The sequence below is a fragment of the Lepisma saccharinum genome, chromosome 28, assembly GCF_977018435.1.
Source record: "Lepisma saccharinum chromosome 28, izLepSacc3.1, whole genome shotgun sequence".
In the NCBI taxonomy this organism is placed as follows: Eukaryota; Metazoa; Arthropoda; class Insecta; order Zygentoma; family Lepismatidae; genus Lepisma; species Lepisma saccharinum.
In genome coordinates, this window is record NC_139256.1 from 15,079,965 (window position 1) to 15,099,456 (window position 19,492).

General features: G+C 40.4%; 1 protein-coding gene across 1 annotated transcript in view; it reads right to left on the reverse strand.

Annotated features, from left to right (window-relative positions):
* Nucleotides 1-11,936, reverse strand: part of LOC145980624 (TNF receptor-associated factor 4-like) — a 70,309-nt gene extending 58,373 nt beyond the window's left edge. Inside the window, exon 1 of the mRNA XM_083113662.1 lies at nucleotides 11,820-11,936. The gene's annotated coding sequence lies outside the window, so the exon portion shown is untranslated. The remainder of the gene's footprint in view (nucleotides 1-11,819) is intronic.
* Nucleotides 11,937-19,492: the final 7,556 nt, after the last annotated feature.

Here is a 19,492-nt window from a genome sequence, read left to right on the forward strand (position 1 = left end):
GATGTATTTCAATTTATACAAAAACTTTAATTAACTGATGTGTTTATCAAATACAGACATTTATAATTTCGTTGTGATTTGCAACTAACCTATTACATATTATTCACCATGTTTAACACATGAAGGAGTCAGTGGATGATATTCTTAAGCCACATGTTTGATTTTTATGTTGTTGTTGTTGAACATACCATCATGCACAATAAGCAACCCACTGTCCAAAAAGTGCGAGACATTGTCATATTTCTTATCGAATGGCAGTATAATATGTACATCACTGAAGTTTTTGGCTCTCCAACCAGGTGGTCATCTGTGTAGTGATATAGTCATAAGCCACACTTTCCCCGCTACGTAGGCTGTACATGCACCGTTAGAAAACATGGATTTTGGAGACAATAATGAAGGAAGTGACGAGTCACATCTTTTTGATAGTAATAGTGGAAATTTCTGGCACCCGTCAGCTAGCAGTTCAGTGTGGAACTCATCCTTCTGTACGTGTAATTATGAAATAGAGTTGTGGTTATGTTCGCTGTGGCTTGTGACTATCCGTTGAAAGTTTATATGCTGCATAAAACATTGATTACTACAATCCTCTGATCACATTAACTAAATATAAAGTATATTTTCTTTCAAGCTAGTAAATATCTATGTCAAACGTGATTAATTAAGGCAGACGTCCCATTAACTTGAGCCGACCAGCTGAAGCATTGCCACAAAAATCCACACTTTCAAGGAAAAGGCAGCTGAATCGCCCACGATAGAACAGAGAGAAAGCAAAATGGAGACGTAATAGCGGATGCCAATAAGTACCCGATAAAACAAAGAGTACGGGACATGCTGTTAGTTTAAGACATTCCTTCGCTTGTTCCAAGAAATGTACGACAAAATGCTGAGAGAGTATGTAATATCTGCATTCATCTTGAGACCTGGGTGATTTTAATGCTAAATCAGCATCGTAATTTATGGACACGGGATTGAGGTGAATATAAACCTTAATATGTTATTAATGATGCATAAAATCAGTAAACCTGAATGCCCATGTCTTCCTGTAGTTTCTAACCTAATAACTTGGAGAAAACCTCGAATTTGGCTTATGACTATATTCTACAGAAAAGCTGTGCGATATGATAGGGAGGTACAGTAAGGGCTACATTAATTTTCTCGAAAGATGAGCACGTTGGTACCATGCATTCTTTACATTCATGTGCAGAATGATGCACGATATATACAAGTAACTTACAAACATTACACATGGAACTAGCTTGTTGCAAACTTCTTTCAAGGCAGTTCTACGACAGTCAATCCACAGTCATGTATGCCGTAGTTGTATGTCCAAAGTGTTCTTTCGTAAAATGCAGAAGGAGCACTTGATTTTGGATTTGGAAATGCGTTCTGCATATCTATTGCTATGGTGTGGATTTTCCTTTGGCGAAGTGGTTAAATCCATGATTCACTTTAGCCCAAAGTCAGCTTTTCAATGTAATTCCTTGCTCTTTTTTCAGGTATTTTCTCTGGGGACAGTTCTGAATTACACGTGTATTTTGAGATGGCATTAATAAAACATGTACAGCTTTTTCGGGGAATTTATGTCCATGATTAACAAGTATATCCCTCTCTTCCTGTTTTGGTATTGTTAAAGTTTCCTTCATTGGGTGTTGAAAATTTATCTCTTGCGCATAGTTCTGCAAATCATGGACAGTCAAAATAACCTCTTTACGGATTGAAAAGTTTAAGGTCATGAACTTGTAGATAATACGAAAAGTTTAGTGATCTTGTTGATTGTTCTCCATCTTTCTGTGACACTTGCTTTTCTTTGGCATCATTTCCAGGCAGCCATAAGCTTAGCATTCTGTTCATTAAAATCACCCAGGTCTCAAGATGAATGCAGATATTACATACTCTCTCAGCATTTTGTCGTACACTTCTTGGAACAAGCGAAGGAATGTCTTAAACTAACAGCATGTCCCGTACTCTTTGTTTTATCGGGTACTTATTGGCATCCGCTATTACGTCTCCATTTTGCTTTCTCTCTGTTCTATCGTGGGCGATTCAGCTGCCTTTTCCTTGAAAGTGTGGATTTTTGTGGCAATGCTTCAGCTGGTCGGCTCAAGTTAATGGGACGTCTGCCTTAATTAATCACGTTTGACATAGATATTTACTAGCTTGAAAGAAAATATACTTTATATTTAGTTAATGTGATCAGAGGATTGTAGTAATCAATGTTTTATGCAGCATATAAACTTTCAACGGATAGTCACAAGCCACAGCGAACATAACCACAACTCTATTTCATAATTACACGTACAGAAGGATGAGTTCCACACTGAACTGCTAGCTGACGGGTGCCAGAAATTTCCACTATTACTATCAAAAAGATGTGACTCGTCACTTCCTTCATTATTGTCTCCAAAATCCATGTTTTCTAACGGTGCATGTACAGCCTACGTAGCGGGGAAAGTGTGGCTTATGACTATATCACTACACAGATGACCACCTGGTTGGAGAGCCAAAAACTTCAGTGATGTACATATTATACTGCCATTCGATAAGAAATATGACAATGTCTCGCACTTTTTGGACAGTGGGTTGCTTATTGTGCATGATGGTATGTTCAACAACAACAACATAAAAATCAAACATGTGGCTTAAGAATATCATCCACTGACTCCTTCATGTGTTAAACATGGTGAATAATATGTAATAGGTTAGTTGCAAATCACAACGAAATTATAAATGTCTGTATTTGATAAACACATCAGTTAATTAAAGTTTTTGTATAAATTGAAATACATCACATATTATATTAAAATGCCCTACAGCATTATTGAAATACATATTAGTGAAAAGTGATAAATCATAATTCTCATGCTATATGCATTGTATATTATTTTTTTGTTCAATTTTTTTGAAGTAAAAACAATTGTTTTATTTGACTTGTGTACTCCTGGTGTTTCTGAATCGTATTGATTCTGATCAAAATGTTACAATTAAAACTATAGTCTGTGTGTAGATGTATCTTGTTATTTGTTCCTATGAAAATATGATTAGTGTGTACATAAATATGTTGGTGTGTGTAAGTATGTTTATATGTAATATATGTTTCTGTGTAACAAAATTATGATTTATCAACCTCATAACACGAATAACGTGTGTATTCGATTATTTTAAAAATTGATCAAAGATTCTATCATAAAATGCATCAATGTACTTTTAAATTCGAGAGTTACTACGGATATGTGGAAGCAACAACTTTCAATTATATTTTACAAGTTATAAAATATATCCATGTTAAAATATCGCTTCTACGGGCTCTCGTCGTGCTTTTCAAATAAATATAATTACCACAAGGGACAAAGTGTTTTACTTTTTGTTAGTTATGCATAGATTATATAAGAAGTATTTTTATGATGAGAAACCTATTTATTTGTGACAGTACACACACACATTGTGTACAAATTTGTTGTCCAAAATGTTTCAAGAAAATGCAATTCAAATGTCTTGATTGATGGATTGATTGAGTTAGCGTTTTAATTTATGCACAGTAAGTCTAATCAAGAATGGACCCACAGTTTAAAGTTGGATCCGAATTACTATATGCCTCCACCGGGTATTGAACCCAGGACAGCTTTATCACCCTACTCAAATGGTCGACTCATTCAAATGTTTTGATGAACATTCAAATGAGAAAGTTGTACGTAATAATTAAGTCAATGATGAGCCAGATACCAGAGTTATAAAGGCTCTATACGACAATATAGTAAATCTAATTTCCCTACTGTTTTGTGAAGTAAATTATGCAAGCAGCAACTTTTCTCCGTAGAATTTTGTATGCAATTTCTCATGTAAGAACTAATTATTAGGACAGTAACTTTTCTACGGGGAAAATTGTACCCTCTCCATATATATTAAAGATAAAAGGGGCAGTCAGTTTTCTACGGGAAATAGTATCCCCTTCTAATATAAGCAGGATTTAAGGGGGCAGTCACTTTACTACGGGGAAATTGTACCCCCTTCTAATATTAGCAGGATTTAAAGGGGCAGTCACTTTTCTACGGGGAAATTATACCCCCTCCTAATATAAGCAGGTTTTTAAGGGGCAGTCACTTTTCTACGGGGAAATTATACCCCCTTCTCATATTAGCAGGATTTAATAGGGCAGTCACTTTTCTACGGGGAAATTATAACCCCTCCTAATATAAGCAGGATTTAAAGGGGCAGTCACTTTTTTACGGGGAAATTATACCCCCTCCTAATATAAGCATGATTTAAGGGGGCAGTCACTTTTCTACGGGGAATTTGTACCCCCTCCTAATATAAGCAGGATATAAGGGGGCAGTCACTTTTCTACGGGGAAATTGTACCCCCTTCTCATATTAACAGGATTTAATAGGGCAGTCACTTTTCTACGGGGAAATTATACCCCCTCCTAATATAAGCAGAATATAAGGGGGCAGTCACTTTTCTACGGGGATATTGTACCCCCTTCTCATATTAACAGGATTTAATAGGGCAGTCACTTTTCTACGGGGAAATTATACCCCCTCCTAATATAAGCAGGATATAAGGGGCAGTCACTTTTCTACGGGGAAATTGTACCTCCTTCTCATATTAACAGGATTTAATAGGGCAGTCACTTTTCTACGGGGAAATTATACCCCCTCCTAATATAAGCAGGATATAAGGGGGCAGTCACTTTTCTACGGGGAAATTATACCCCCTCCTAATATAAGCAGAGTTTAAAGGGGCAGTCACTTTTCTACGGGGAAATTGTACCCCCTTCTCATATTAACAGGATTTAATAGGGCAGTCACTTTTCTACGGGGAAATTATACCCCCTCCTAATATAAGCAGGATATAAGGGGGCAGTCACTTTTCTACGGGGAAATTATACCCCCTCCTAATATAAGCAGGATATAAGGGGGCAGTCACTTTTCTACGGGGAAATTATACCCCCTCCTAATATAAGCAGGATATAAGGGGGCAGTCACTTTTCTACGGGGAAATTGTACCCCCTTCTCATATTAACTGGATTTTATAGGGCAGTCACTTTTCTACGGGGAAATTATACCCCCTCCTAATATAAGCAGGATATAAGGGGTCAGTCACTTTTCTACGGGGAAATTGTACCCCCTCCTAATATAAGCAGGATATAAGGGGGCAGTCACTTTTCTACGGGGAAATTATACCCCCTCCTAATATAAGCAGGATATAAGGGGGCAGTCACTTTTCTACGGGGAAATTGTACCCCCTTCTCATATTAACAGGATTTAATAGGGCAGTCACTTTTCTACGGGGAAATTATACCCCCTCCTAATATAAGCAGAATATAAGGGGGCAGTCACTTTTCTACGGGGATATTGTACCCCCTTCTCATATTAACAGGATTTAATAGGGCAGTCACTTTTCTACGGGGAAATTATACCCCCTCCTAATATAAGCAGGATATAAGGGGCAGTCACTTTTCTACGGGGAAATTGTACCTCCTTCTCATATTAACAGGATTTAATAGGGCAGTCACTTTTCTACGGGGAAATTATACCCCCTCCTAATATAAGCAGGATATAAGGGGGCAGTCACTTTTCTACGGGGAAATTATACCCCCTCCTAATATAAGCAGAGTTTAAAGGGGCAGTCACTTTTCTACGGGGAAATTGTACCCCCTTCTCATATTAACAGGATTTAATAGGGCAGTCACTTTTCTACGGGGAAATTATACCCCCTCCTAATATAAGCAGGATATAAGGGGGCAGTCACTTTTCTACGGGGAAATTATACCCCCTCCTAATATAAGCAGGATATAAGGGGGCAGTCACTTTTCTACGGGGAAATTATACCCCCTCCTAATATAAGCAGGATATAAGGGGGCAGTCACTTTTCTACGGGGAAATTGTACCCCCTTCTCATATTAACTGGATTTTATAGGGCAGTCACTTTTCTACGGGGAAATTATACCCCCTCCTAATATAAGCAGGATATAAGGGGTCAGTCACTTTTCTACGGGGAAATTGTACCCCCTCCTAATATAAGCAGGATATAAGGGGGCAGTCACTTTTCTACGGGGAAATTATACCCCCTCCTAATATAAGCAGTATTTAAGGGGGCAGTCACTTTTCTACGGGGAATTTGTACCCTCTCCTAATATAAGCAGGATTTAGAGGGCAGTCACTTTTCTACGGGGAAATTATACCCCCTCCTAATATAAGCAGGATTTAAGGGGGCAGTCACTTTTCTACGGGGAATTTGTACCCCCTCCTAATATAAGCAGGATATAAGGAGGCAGTCACTTTTCTACGGGGAAATTGTACCCCCTTCTCATATTAACAGGATTTAATAGGGCAGTCACTTTTCTACGGAGAAATTATACCCCCTCCTAATATAAGCAGGATATAAGGGGGCAGTCACTTTTCTACGGGGAAATTATACCCCCTCCTAATATAAGCAGGATATAAGGGGGCAGTCACTTTTCTATGGGGAAATTGTACCCTCTTCTCATATTAACAGGATTTAATAGGGCAGTCACTTTTCTACGGGGAAATTATACCCCCTCCTAATATAAGCAGTATTTAAGGGGGCAGTCACTTTTCTATGGGGAATTTGTACCCCCTCCTAATATAAGCAGGATTTAGAGGGCAGTCACTTTTCTACGGGGAAATTATACCCTCTCCTAATATAAGCAGGATTTAAGGGGGCAGTCACTTTTCTACGGGGAATTTGTACCCCCTTCTCATATTAACAGGATTTAATAAGGCAGTCACTTTTCTACGGGGAAATTATACCCCCTCCTAATATAAGCAGAGTTTAAGGGGGCAGTCACTTTTCTACGTGGAAATTGTACCCCCTTCTCATATTAACAGGATTTAATAGGGCAGTCACTTTTCTACGGGGAAATTATACCCCCTCCTAATATAAGCAAGATATAAGGGGGCAGTCACTTTTCTACGGGGAAATTATACCCCCTCCTAATATAAGCAGGATATAAGGGGGCAGTCACTTTTCTACGGGGAAATTGTACCCCCTTCTCATATTAACAGGATTTAATAGGGCAGTCACTTTTCTACGGGGAAATTATACCCCCTCCTAATATAAGCAGGATATAAGGGGGCAGTCACTTTTCTACGGGGAAATTGTACCCCCTTCTCATATTAACAGGATTTAATAGGGCAGTCACTTTTCTACGGGGAAATTATACCCCCTCCTAATATAAGCAGGATATAAGGGGGCAGTCACTTTTCTACGGGGAAATTGTACCCCCTTCTCATATTAACAGGATTTAATAGGGCAGTCACTTTTCTACGGGGAAATTATACCTCCTCCTAATATAAGCAGGCTTTAAGGGGGCAGTCACTTTTCTACGGGGAAATTATACCCCCTCCTAATATAAGCAGGATATAAGGGGGCAGTCACTTTTCTACGGGGAAATTGTACCCCCTTCTCATATTAACTGGATTTTATAGGGCAGTCACTTTTCTACGGGGAAATTATACCCCCTCCTAATATAAGCAGGATATAAGGGGTCAGTCACTTTTCTACGGGGAAATTGTACCCCCTCCTAATATAAGCAGGATATAAGGGGGCAGTCACTTTTCTACGGGGAAATTATACCCCCTCCTAATATAAGCAGTATTTAAGGGGGCAGTCACTTTTCTACGGGGAATTTGTACCCTCTCCTAATATAAGCAGGATTTAGAGGGCAGTCACTTTTCTACGGGGAAATTATACCCCCTCCTAATATAAGCAGGATTTAAGGGGGCAGTCACTTTTCTACGGGGAATTTGTACCCCCTCCTAATATAAGCAGGATATAAGGAGGCAGTCACTTTTCTACGGGGAAATTGTACCCCCTTCTCATATTAACAGGATTTAATAGGGCAGTCACTTTTCTACGGAGAAATTATACCCCCTCCTAATATAAGCAGGATATAAGGGGGCAGTCACTTTTCTACGGGGAAATTATACCCCCTCCTAATATAAGCAGGATATAAGGGGGCAGTCACTTTTCTATGGGGAAATTGTACCCTCTTCTCATATTAACAGGATTTAATAGGGCAGTCACTTTTCTACGGGGAAATTATACCCCCTCCTATTATAAGCAGTATTTAAGGGGGCAGTCACTTTTCTATGGGGAATTTGTACCCCCTCCTAATATAAGCAGGATTTAGAGGGCAGTCACTTTTCTACGGGGAAATTATACCCTCTCCTAATATAAGCAGGATTTAAGGGGGCAGTCACTTTTCTACGGGGAATTTGTACCCCCTTCTCATATTAACAGGATTTAATAAGGCAGTCACTTTTCTACGGGGAAATTATACCCCCTCCTAATATAAGCAGAGTTTAAGGGGGCAGTCACTTTTCTACGTGGAAATTGTACCCCCTTCTCATATTAACAGGATTTAATAGGGCAGTCACTTTTCTACGGGGAAATTATACCCCCTCCTAATATAAGCAAGATATAAGGGGGCAGTCACTTTTCTACGGGGAAATTATACCCCCTCCTAATATAAGCAGGATATAAGGGGGCAGTCACTTTTCTACGGGGAAATTGTACCCCCTTCTCATATTAACAGGATTTAATAGGGCAGTCACTTTTCTACGGGGAAATTATACCCCCTCCTAATATAAGCAGGATATAAGGGGGCAGTCACTTTTCTACGGGGAAATTGTACCCCCTTCTCATATTAACAGGATTTAATAGGGCAGTCACTTTTCTACGGGGAAATTATACCCCCTCCTAATATAAGCAGGATATAAGGGGGCAGTCACTTTTCTACGGGGAAATTGTACCCCCTTCTCATATTAACAGGATTTAATAGGGCAGTCACTTTTCTACGGGGAAATTATACCTCCTCCTAATATAAGCAGGCTTTAAGGGGGCAGTCACTTTTCTACGGGGAATTTGTACCCCCTCTTTTAAGTGGGAATTGACAGGCAGTCATTTTTCTACGGGGATATTTTACCCCCTGCTTAATTGACGGGAACTGAAAAGGGCAGTCATTTTTCTCTGTAGAAAATTGACTGTGCAGTTATTTTTCTACGGAGTCCTAATTCCCCGTCACGAAAACGGGGAATTTGGACTCCGTAGAAAATTGACTGTACAGTCACTTTTCTACGGAGTCCAAATTCCCCGTTACACCTGCCCTGGTTCATAGCAAAAGAAAAAGCCGCGCAGCTTATCGTCTAGTGGCAGAATATGTTGTTATTCTTTTGGAAACCGGCATCGTTTGTAAATGTAGAACAAAGGCAACCGCAGATCACAGAGAGGAAATAATAATACTGCTTTGAGGCGGAGTGTTGTGGTCCAATTGTCGCGGTTTAACAAGTTGGCATGTTATTATCTGCCGTTGCAGTTCCTTACCAGTGTATACGGGTTTTGGGAGTAAACAGTTAGAACGCCACCAGTGCAATAATGCAATGGAAAATAATTTTTTTTTTTATTTTGTTCGAAGTCACTCAAATAAGGAATCGTATGAAGAAGTCTTTGCAGCATTTTTGGTAATTTTACGTATGTGTTTGTTCATATTTTGCAAATTTTTAGTCCATATGTATGTAGCTACATACCGTGCGTTCATTTCGATCTGCAGCCGAGAGATCGGGAGAAGCGTGGCGGGCGGCGCTGACGGAGATGCCGACATTTGCGGCCTGTAATGCCCGCTTATTTTTATAGACATATGCAGACATTTATATAAATATTGCAAAACGATCACTAACCTGTGTTATAACACGCAAAAGTTCTTGTGTAATTCATCCAAGTTCTGCTCTTATATACACAAAAAAATACGCTTTAGAAACGATGTTAAGAGCCACAGATAATAAAACATTTTAATCATAGTTTTGACCAGTAACGTCCTGCTTAAGTTTATATCCTTGAAAGAGTTTTGTGCCGATGGGGATCGTTTGGAGGTTTTGAATGTGCAACACTGTATCAAGATTACGCTGTAGAAGAAACCGTTAAAAGTCAATAGTGTTCCTGAGCTTCCTTGCAATCCGAAATATCCGAGCTCGAGTTTTTTGTTCCTTCGCGACTAGATGAAGACAGAGTTGTAAATATAGTGGCGAGCAATGTAAACCAAGAGCGTGTTAATTTCGTACTGTGCGCAAGAGTGTTATTCTTGGTTACTTGCAGTTACTTGTTTGTGTTATTGGAGTGTGTATGTGTGACGTGTCAGTGAGACGATTGGAATGCCAGACGCAAGATTCACGTTAGAACAAAGATTTTTTTATGTATGACACGTACCTACGTGAAAACAAACTCGTGTCGAGACGTGTGTAGGTAATTTGTACAGAAATTCCCATGCGTTTCAACTCCACACAGAGATACGGTTAGACATCTTGTCCTTAAATTACGAGAAACTGTATCGTTAAGTTTTAAAACACCTAAGCAAAAACGACGGATTCTAACCGAAGCAAAACTCGATGATATTGGTGCAGCGTTAGAACGTTCTCCAAACAAACCTCTACGCCGTGTTTCACAAGAGGTGGGCGTGTCAAAATCATCGGCACATACAGTCACTAAGCTACTAAAATTAAAACCATACTCTTATAACACAGGTTAGTGCTCGTTTTGCAATATTTATATAAATGTCTGCATATGTCCATAAAAATAAGCGGGCATTTCAGGCCGCAAATGTCGGCATCTCCGTCAGTGCCGCCCGCCACGCTTCTCCCGATCTCTCGGCTGCAGATCGAAATCGACGCACGGTACAAAGCCACTTGTTAGTACATATTAATCCTAGTCCTGGTATAATGCATGACGTTTAAAACTCAACGTTAGATAGACCTGAATTCTCTAATTTTCTTGTTGTACGTAACAGCTGTGCATCGGCGCACTGCAGCGATTTTTCTATCTGCTCCATCAGCAACACTGCTTCTTGAGTTGTGTCGCGCATCGCACGGCAGAAATATGTGCTGGACTCTACTCCACATCATTGTAATGCAAATGTACTTTTCACTAAACTCAGAAAAAATACAACGCATATATGCGATAATTTTGCGTGTAACAAGAATCTATAGCAGACTTCCGCGGCTAACATACCGCATTACAAAGCCAGGGCACCTGGTTTCGAATCCCGGCATGGGTATGTGTGTTCTTTGTGAGTGCCCCTCCATCAATTTCATTATATCATCACTCCTCCTCATCGTCGTGATTACCGAAAAGTAGCAGAAAGCGACGGTAAATAACAAAAATCAAGCAAGAGTCTGTACATGTACAGTTACCGATATTTTCTTTCCTCATTGGAAATTGCATTGCGTAATTTATTGCTCTACTCTTATGTCATAAGTGAGTAAGATTATGGAATACAGAATGATTTTTTTCAACGGTTCGTAATTTTTTTTCTTATGTTAACTTCATTGCTTCTGGCAACTCTTCATTGTTTACCGTTCTCCGGAGAGAGGGCCAGTTTCGCCTAGGGGGTGGGTTTAGGACGACAAACCTTCCGTCCTCCCAGCCACAGATCCCGCGCGTGTTATTCCCTAAGTTCCCTCGCCTCTTATCCCTCGCGACCGCGCCTGAGAATGTTCTACGTCTCGTAAAGTGGGAGGACGGCGCCCCGCCAGATTTCTCTCGAAGTTCCGTATTCCCCCGCACGGTGGCGTGCAAACTTCGCAATTGTCGCGGAAGAAGAATACAGAACCGACTAACCAACGATCTATAAGCAATGGAATATTTGCAATTCAGACAATGTAAAAGCTAATATATAAATGTTAATGTAATGTTTGTTCACTTGTGGTTACACACGGCAGTGCGGCGTCCGTATCGTCCTTATGAGCGGCCGCCCCTGTATACAGGAAACTTAAACGTGCAATCTCAAGCATTAATGAACTTACCTTCGAACGCCGGTCTCTATCTTCACTATCAACTGGAGTATTCCACTTTGGCTGGTTCGTTCTGGGTTCTGGCTGGCGACAAAGCTATTCTGGGATCTCGGCCTTCAACTTGACTGACCCAACTACTGCAATCTACTGCCTGAGGCTTGTTCCAGGCATGTCATTCCATTGGCAAAGAGAAGGTGCCATTGGTGGCCACGAAAAGCAGGCGGATTTATGACACGTGACTCAAGCTCAAACAAGGTAAAAGGCACAGATTAGATATGAATGTCCTTAACAAAGCAAGGGTCTGTGGGTCTTGGGCGGGTGGGGTTATGGTTTAGCAAACTTTTACGCTTTGTCGTGTTTGTGTTGTGGTAATACTCCACAAAGCCAAGTACTTCTTATTCTTAATAATATTGTAATACAATGTAATACTTTAATTCTCCTACAGAAACAACGCAATAAGAGGCGCAGTTGCTTAAGGTACCATGCGTAGCACCCAGTCCCGTAGCCAGGCAGGGGCCAGGGGAGCTCAACCCCCCACCCCTGACATTGGTTAAAATTACTTTCTGTCCCGGTGTAACGGGGAATTTGGACTCCGTAGAAAAGTGACTGTACAGTCAATTTTCTACGGAGTCCAAATTCCCCGTTTTCGTGACGGGGAATTTGGACTCCGTAGAAAAATGACTGTACAGTCAATTCTCTACAGAGAAAAATGACTGCCCTTTTCAGTTCCCGTCAATTAAGCAGGGGGTAAAATATCCCCGTAGAAAAATGACTGCCTGTCAATTCCCACTTAAAAGAGGGGGTACAAATTCCCCGTAGAAAAGTGACTGCCTAATTAAATCCTGCTTATATTAGGAGGGGGTACAATTTCCCCGTAGAAAAGTGACTGCCCCCTTAAATACTGCTTATATTAGGAGGGGGTACAATTTCCCCGTAGAAAAGTGACTGCCCCCTTAAATATTGCTTATATTAGGAGGGGGTATAATTTCCCCGTAGAAAAGTGACTGCCCCTTTAAATCCTGCTTATATTAGGAGGGGGTATAATTTCCCCGTAGAAAAGTGACTGCCCTATTAAATCCTGCTTATATTAGGAGGGGGTACAAATTCCCCGTAGAAAAGTGACTGCCCCCTTAAATCCTGCTTATATTAGGAGGGGGTAAAATTTCCCCGTAGAAAAGTGACTGCCCCTTTAAATCCTGCTTATATTAGGAGGGGGTATAATTTCCCCGTAGAAAAGTGACTGCCCTATTAAATCCTGCTAATATGAGAAGGGGGTACAATTTCCCCGTAGAAAAGTGACTGACCCTTATATCCTGCTTATATTAGGAGGGGGTACAAATTCCCCGTAGAAAAGTGACTGCCCCTTAAATCCTGCTTATATTAGGAGGGGGTACAATTTCCCCGTAGAAATGTGACTGCCCCTTTAAATCCTGCTTATATTAGGAGGGGGTACAATTTCCCCGTAGAAAAGTGACTGCCCCATTAAATCCTGCAAATATGAGAAGGGGGTACAATTTCCCCGTAGAAAAGTGACTGCCCTCTTATATCCTGCTTATATTAGGAGGGGGTACAAATTCCCCGTAGAAAAGTGACTGCCCCCTTAAATCCTGCTTATATTAGGAGGGGGTATAATTTCCCCGTAGAAAAGTGACTGCCCCTTTAAATCCTGCTTATATTAGGAGGGGGTATAATTTCCCCGTAGAAAAGTGACTGCCCTATTAAATCCTGCTAATATTAGAAGGGGGTACAATTTCCCCGTAGAAAATTGACTGCCCTATTAAATCCTGCTAATATGAGAAGGGGGTACAATTTCTTCGTAGAAAAGTGACTGCCCCCTTATAAACTGCTTATATTAGGAGGGGGTACAAATTCCCCGTAGAAAAGTGACTGCCCCTTTAAATCCTGCTTATATTAGGAGGGGGTATAATTTCCCCGTAGAAAAGTGACTGCCCTATTAAATCCTGCTAATATGAGGAGGGGGTACAATTTCCCCGTAGAAAAGTGACTGCCCTATTAAATCCTGCAAATATTAGGAGGGGGTACAATTTCCCCGTAGAAAAGTGACTGCCCCCTTATATCCTGCTTATATTAGGAGGGGGTACAAATTCCCCGTAGAAAAGTGACTGCCCCCTTAAATACTGCTTATATTAGGAGGGGGTACAATTTCCCCGTAGAAAAGTGACTGCCCCCTTATATCCTGCTTATATTAGGAGGGGGTACAATTTCCCCGTAGAAAAGTGACTGCCTTATTAAATCCTGCTAATATTAGAAGGGGGTACAATTTCCCCGTAGAAAAGTGACTGTCCCCTTATATCCTGCTTATATTAGGAGGGAGTACAAATTCCCCGTAGAAAAGTGACTGCCCCTTAAATACTGCTTATATTAGGAGGGGGTACAATTTCCCCGTAGAAAAGTGACTGCCCCCTTATATCCTGCTTATATTAGGAGGGGGTACAATTTCCCCGTAGAAAAGTGACTGCCCTATTAAATCCTGCTAATATTAGAAGGGGGTACAATTTCCCCGTAGAAAAGTGACTGCCCCCTTATATCCGGCTTATATTAGGAGGGGGTACAAATTCCCCGTAGAAAATTGACTGCCCTATTAAGTCCTGCAAATATGAGAAGGGGGAACAATTTCCCCGTAGAAAAGTGACTGCCCCCTTATATTCTGCTTATATTAGGAGGGGGTACAAATTCCCCGTAGAAAAGTGACTGCCTCCTTAAATACTGCTTATATTAGGAGGGGGTACAATTTCCCCGTAGAAAAGTGACTGCCCCCTTATATCCTGCTTATATTAGGAGGGGGTACAATTTCCCCGTAGAAAAGTGACTGCCCTATTAAATCCTGCTAATATTAGAAGGGGGTACAATTTCCCCGTAGAAAAGTGACTGCCCCCTTAAATCCTGCTTACATTAGGAGGGGGCACAATTTCCCCGTAGAAAAGTGACTGCCCCCTTAAATCCTGCTAATATTAGGAGGGGGTACAATTTCCCGTAGAAAAGTGACTGCCCCCTTAAATCCTGCTAATATTAGGAGGGGTACAATTTCCCGTAGAAACCTGACTATATTAGGAGGGGGTAGAATTTCCCCGTAGAAAAGTGACTGCCCCCTTATATCCTGCTTATATTAGGAGGGGGTACAATTTCCCCGTAGAAAAATGACTGCCCCCTTAAATCCTGCTAATATTAGGAGGGGGTACAATTTCTCCGTAGAAAAGTGACTGCCCCATTATATCCTGCAAATATGAGAAGGGGGTACAATTTTCCCGTAGAAAAGTGACTGCCCTCTTATATCCTGCTTATATTAGGAGGGGGTACAAATTCCCCGTAGAAAAGTGACTGCCCCCTTAAATCCTGCTAATATGAGGAGGGGGTACAATTTCCCCGTAGAAAAGTGACTGCCCTATTAAATCCTGCAAATATTAGGAGGGGGTACAATTTCCCCGTAGAAAAGTGACTGCCCCCTTATATCCTGCTTATATTAGGAGGGGGTACAAATTCCCCGTAGAAAAGTGACTGCCCCCTTAAATCCTGCTTATATTAGGAGGGGTATAATTTCCCCGTAGAAAAGTGACTGCCCCTTTAAATCCTGCTTATATTAGGAGGGGGTATAATTTCCCCGTAGAAAAGTGACTGCCCCCTTAAATCCTGCTTATATTAGGAGGGGGTACAATTTCCCCGTAGAAAAGTGACTGCCCCTTTAAAACCTGCTTAAATTAGGAGGGGGTACAATTTCCCCGTAGAAAAGTGACTGCCCTATTAAATCCTGCTTATATTAGGAGGGGGTATAATTTCCCCGTAGAAAAGTGACTGCCCTATTAAATCCTGCTAATATGAGAAGGGGGTACAATTTCCCCGTAGAAAAGTGACTGCCCCCTTATATCCTGCTTATATTAGGAGGGGGTACAAATTCCCCGTAGAAAAGTGACTGCCCCCTTTAACCCTGCTTATATTAGGAGGGGGTACAATTTCCACGTAGAAAAGTGACTGCCCCTTTAAATCCTGCTTATATTAGGAGGGGGTATAATTTCCCCGTAGAAAAGTGACTGCCCTTTTAAATCCTGCTAATATGAGAAGGGGGTACAATTCCCCCTTAGAAAAGTGACTGCCCTATTAAATCCTGCTAATATGAGAAGGGGGTACAATTTCCCCGTAGAAAAGTGACTGCCCCCTTATATCCTGCTTATATTAGGAGGGGGTACAAATTCCCCGTAGAAAACTGACTGCCCCCTTAAATCCTGCTTATATTAGGAGGGGTATAATTTCCCCGTAGAAAAGTGACTGCCCCTTTAAATCCTGCTTATATTAGGAGGGGGTATAATTTCCCCGTAGAAAAGTGACTGCCCTATTAAATCCTACTAATATGAGAAGGGGGTACAATTTCCCCGTAGAAAAGTGACTGCCCTATTAAATCCTGCTAATATGAGAAGGGAGTACAATTTCCCCGTAGAAAAGTGACTGCCCCCTTAAATCCTGCTTATATTAGGAGGGGGTATAATTTCCCCGTAGAAAAGTGACTGCCCCTTTAAATCCTGCTTATATTAGGAGGGGGTATAATTTCCCCGTAGAAAAGTGACTGCCCTATTAAATCCTGCTTATATTAGGAGGGGGTACAATTTCCCCGTAGAAAAGTGACTGCCCCCTTATATCCTGCTTATATTAGGAGGGGGTACAAATTCCCCGTAGAAAAGTGACTGCCCCCTTAAATCCTGCTTATATTAGGAGGGGGTATAATTTCCCCGTAGAGAAATGACTGCCCCTTTAAATCCTGCTTATATTAGGAGGGGGTATGATTTCCCCGTAGAAAAGTGACTGCCCCCTTAAATCCTGCTAATATGAGAAGGGGGTACAATTTCCCCGTAGAAAAGTGACTGCCCTATTAAATCCTGCTAATATGAGAAGGGGGTACATTTTCCCCGTAGAAAAGTGACTGCCCTATTAAATCCTGCTAATATGAGAAGGGGGTATAATTTCCCCGTAGAAAAGTGACTGCCCGTTAAAATCCTGCTTATATTAGGAGGGGGTATAATTTCCCCGTAGAAAACTGACTGCCCTATTAAACCCTGCTAATATTAGAAGGGGGTACAATTTCCCCGTAGAAAAGTGACTGCCCCCTTATATCCTGCTTATATTAGGAGGGGGTACAAATTCCCCATAGAAAAGTGACTGCCCCCTTTATTCCTGCTTATATTAGGAGGGGGTATAATTTCCCCGTAGAAAAGTGACTGCCCTATTAAATCCTGCTAATATGAGAAGGGGGTACATTTTCCCCGTAGAAAAGTGACTGCCCTATTAAATCCTGCTAATATGAGAAGGGGGTATAATTTCCCCGTAGAAAAGTGACTGCCCGTTAAAATCCTGCTTATATTAGGAGGGGGTATAATTTCCCCGTAGAAAACTGACTGCCCTATTAAACCCTGCTAATATTAGAAGGGGGTACAAATTCCCCGTAGAAAACTGACTGCCCCCTTAAATCCTGCTTATATTAGGAGGGGTATAATTTCCCCGTAGAAAAGTGACTGCCCCTTTAAATCCTGCTTATATTAGGAGGGGGTATAATTTCCCCGTAGAAAAGTGACTGCCCTATTAAATCCTACTAATATGAGAAGGGGGTACAATTTCCCCGTAGAAAAGTGACTGCCCTATTAAATCCTGCTAATATGAGAAGGGAGTACAATTTCCCCGTAGAAAAGTGACTGCCCCCTTATATCCTCCTAATATTAGGAGGGGGTACAAATTCCCCGTAGAAAAGTGACTGCCCCCTTAAATATTGCTTATATTAGGAGGGGGTATAATTTCCCCGTAGAAAAGTGACTGCCTTATTAAATCCTGCTAATATTAGAAGGGGGTACAATTTCCCCGTAGAAAAGTGACTGCCCCCTTATATCCTGCTTATATTAGGAGGGGGTACAAATTCCCCATAGAAAAGTGACTGCCCCCTTTATTCCTGCTTATATTAGGAGGGGGTATAATTTCCCCGTAGAAAAGTGACTGCCCCTTTAAATCCTGCTTATATTAGGAGGGAGTATAATTTCCCCGTAGAAGAGTGAGTGCCCTATTAAATCCTGCTAATATGAGAAGGGGGTACATTTTCCCCGTAGAAAAGTGACTGCCCTATTAAATCCTGCTAATATGAGAAGGGGGTATAATTTCCCCGTAGAAAAGTGACTGCCCGTTAAAATCCTGCTTATATTAGGAGGGGGTATAATTTCCCCGTAGAAAACTGACTGCCCTATTAAACCCTGCTAATATGAGAAGGGGGTACAATTTCACCGTAGAAAAGTGACTGCCCCCTTATATCCAGCTTATATTTGGAGGGGGTACAAATTCCCCGTAGAAAAAAGACTGCCCCCTTATATCCTGCTTATATTAGGAGGGGGTATAATTTCCCCGTAGAAAAGTGACTGCCCCCTTAAATCCTGCTTATATTAGGAGGGGGTATAATTTCCCCGTAGAAAAGTGACTGCTCCATTAATTCCTGCTGATATTAGAAGGGGGTACAATTTCCCCGTAGAAAAGTGACTGCCCCTTTTATCTTTAATATATATGGAGGGGGTACAAATTTCCCCCTAGAAAATTTACTGTTCTAATAATTAGTTCTTACATGAGAAATTGCATACAAAATGCTACGGAGAAAAGTTGCTGCTTACTTAGTTTACTTCACAAAACAGTAGGGAAATTAGATGTATTATATTGTCGTATAAAGCCTTTATAACTCTGGTATCTGGCTCATCATTGACTTAATTATTACGTACAACTTTCTCATTTGAATGTTCATCAAAACATTTGAATGAGTCTACCATTTGAGTAGGGTGATAAAGGTGTCCTGGGTTCAATACCCGGTGGAGGCACATAGTAATTCGGATCCAACTTTAAACTGTGGGTCCATTCTTGATTAGACTTAGTGTGCATAAATTAAAACGCTAACTCAATCAATCCATCACTCAAGACATTTGAATTGCATTTTCTTGAAACATTTTGGACAACAAATTTGTACACAATGTGTGTGTGTACTGTCACAAATAAATAGGTTTCTCATCATAAAAATACTTCTTATATAATCTATGCATAACTAACAAAAAGTAAAACACTTTGTCCCTTGTGGTAATTATATTTATTTGAAAAGCACGACGAGAGCCCGTAGAAGCGATATTTTAACATGGAAATATTTTATAACTTGTAAAATATAATTGAAAGTGGTTGCTTCCACATATCCGTAGTAACTCTCGAATTTAAAAATTACATTGATGCATTTTATGATAGAACCTTTGATCAATTTTTAAAATAATCGAATACACACGTTATTCGTGTTATGAGGTTGATAAATCATAATTTTGTTACACAGAAACATATATTACATAAGCATACTTACACACACAAACATATTTATGTACACACTAATCATATTTTCATAGGAACAAATAACAAGATACATCTACACACAGACTATAGTTTTAATTGTAACATTTTGATCAGAATCAATACGATTCAGAAACACCAGGAGTACACAAGTCAAATAAAACAATTGTTTTAACTTCAAAAAAATTGAACAAAAAAATAATATACAATGCATATAGCATGAGAATTATGATTTATCACTTTTCACTAAATATGTATTTCAATAATGCTGTAGTGCATTTTAGTATAATATGTGATGTATTTCAATTTATACAAAAACTTTATCA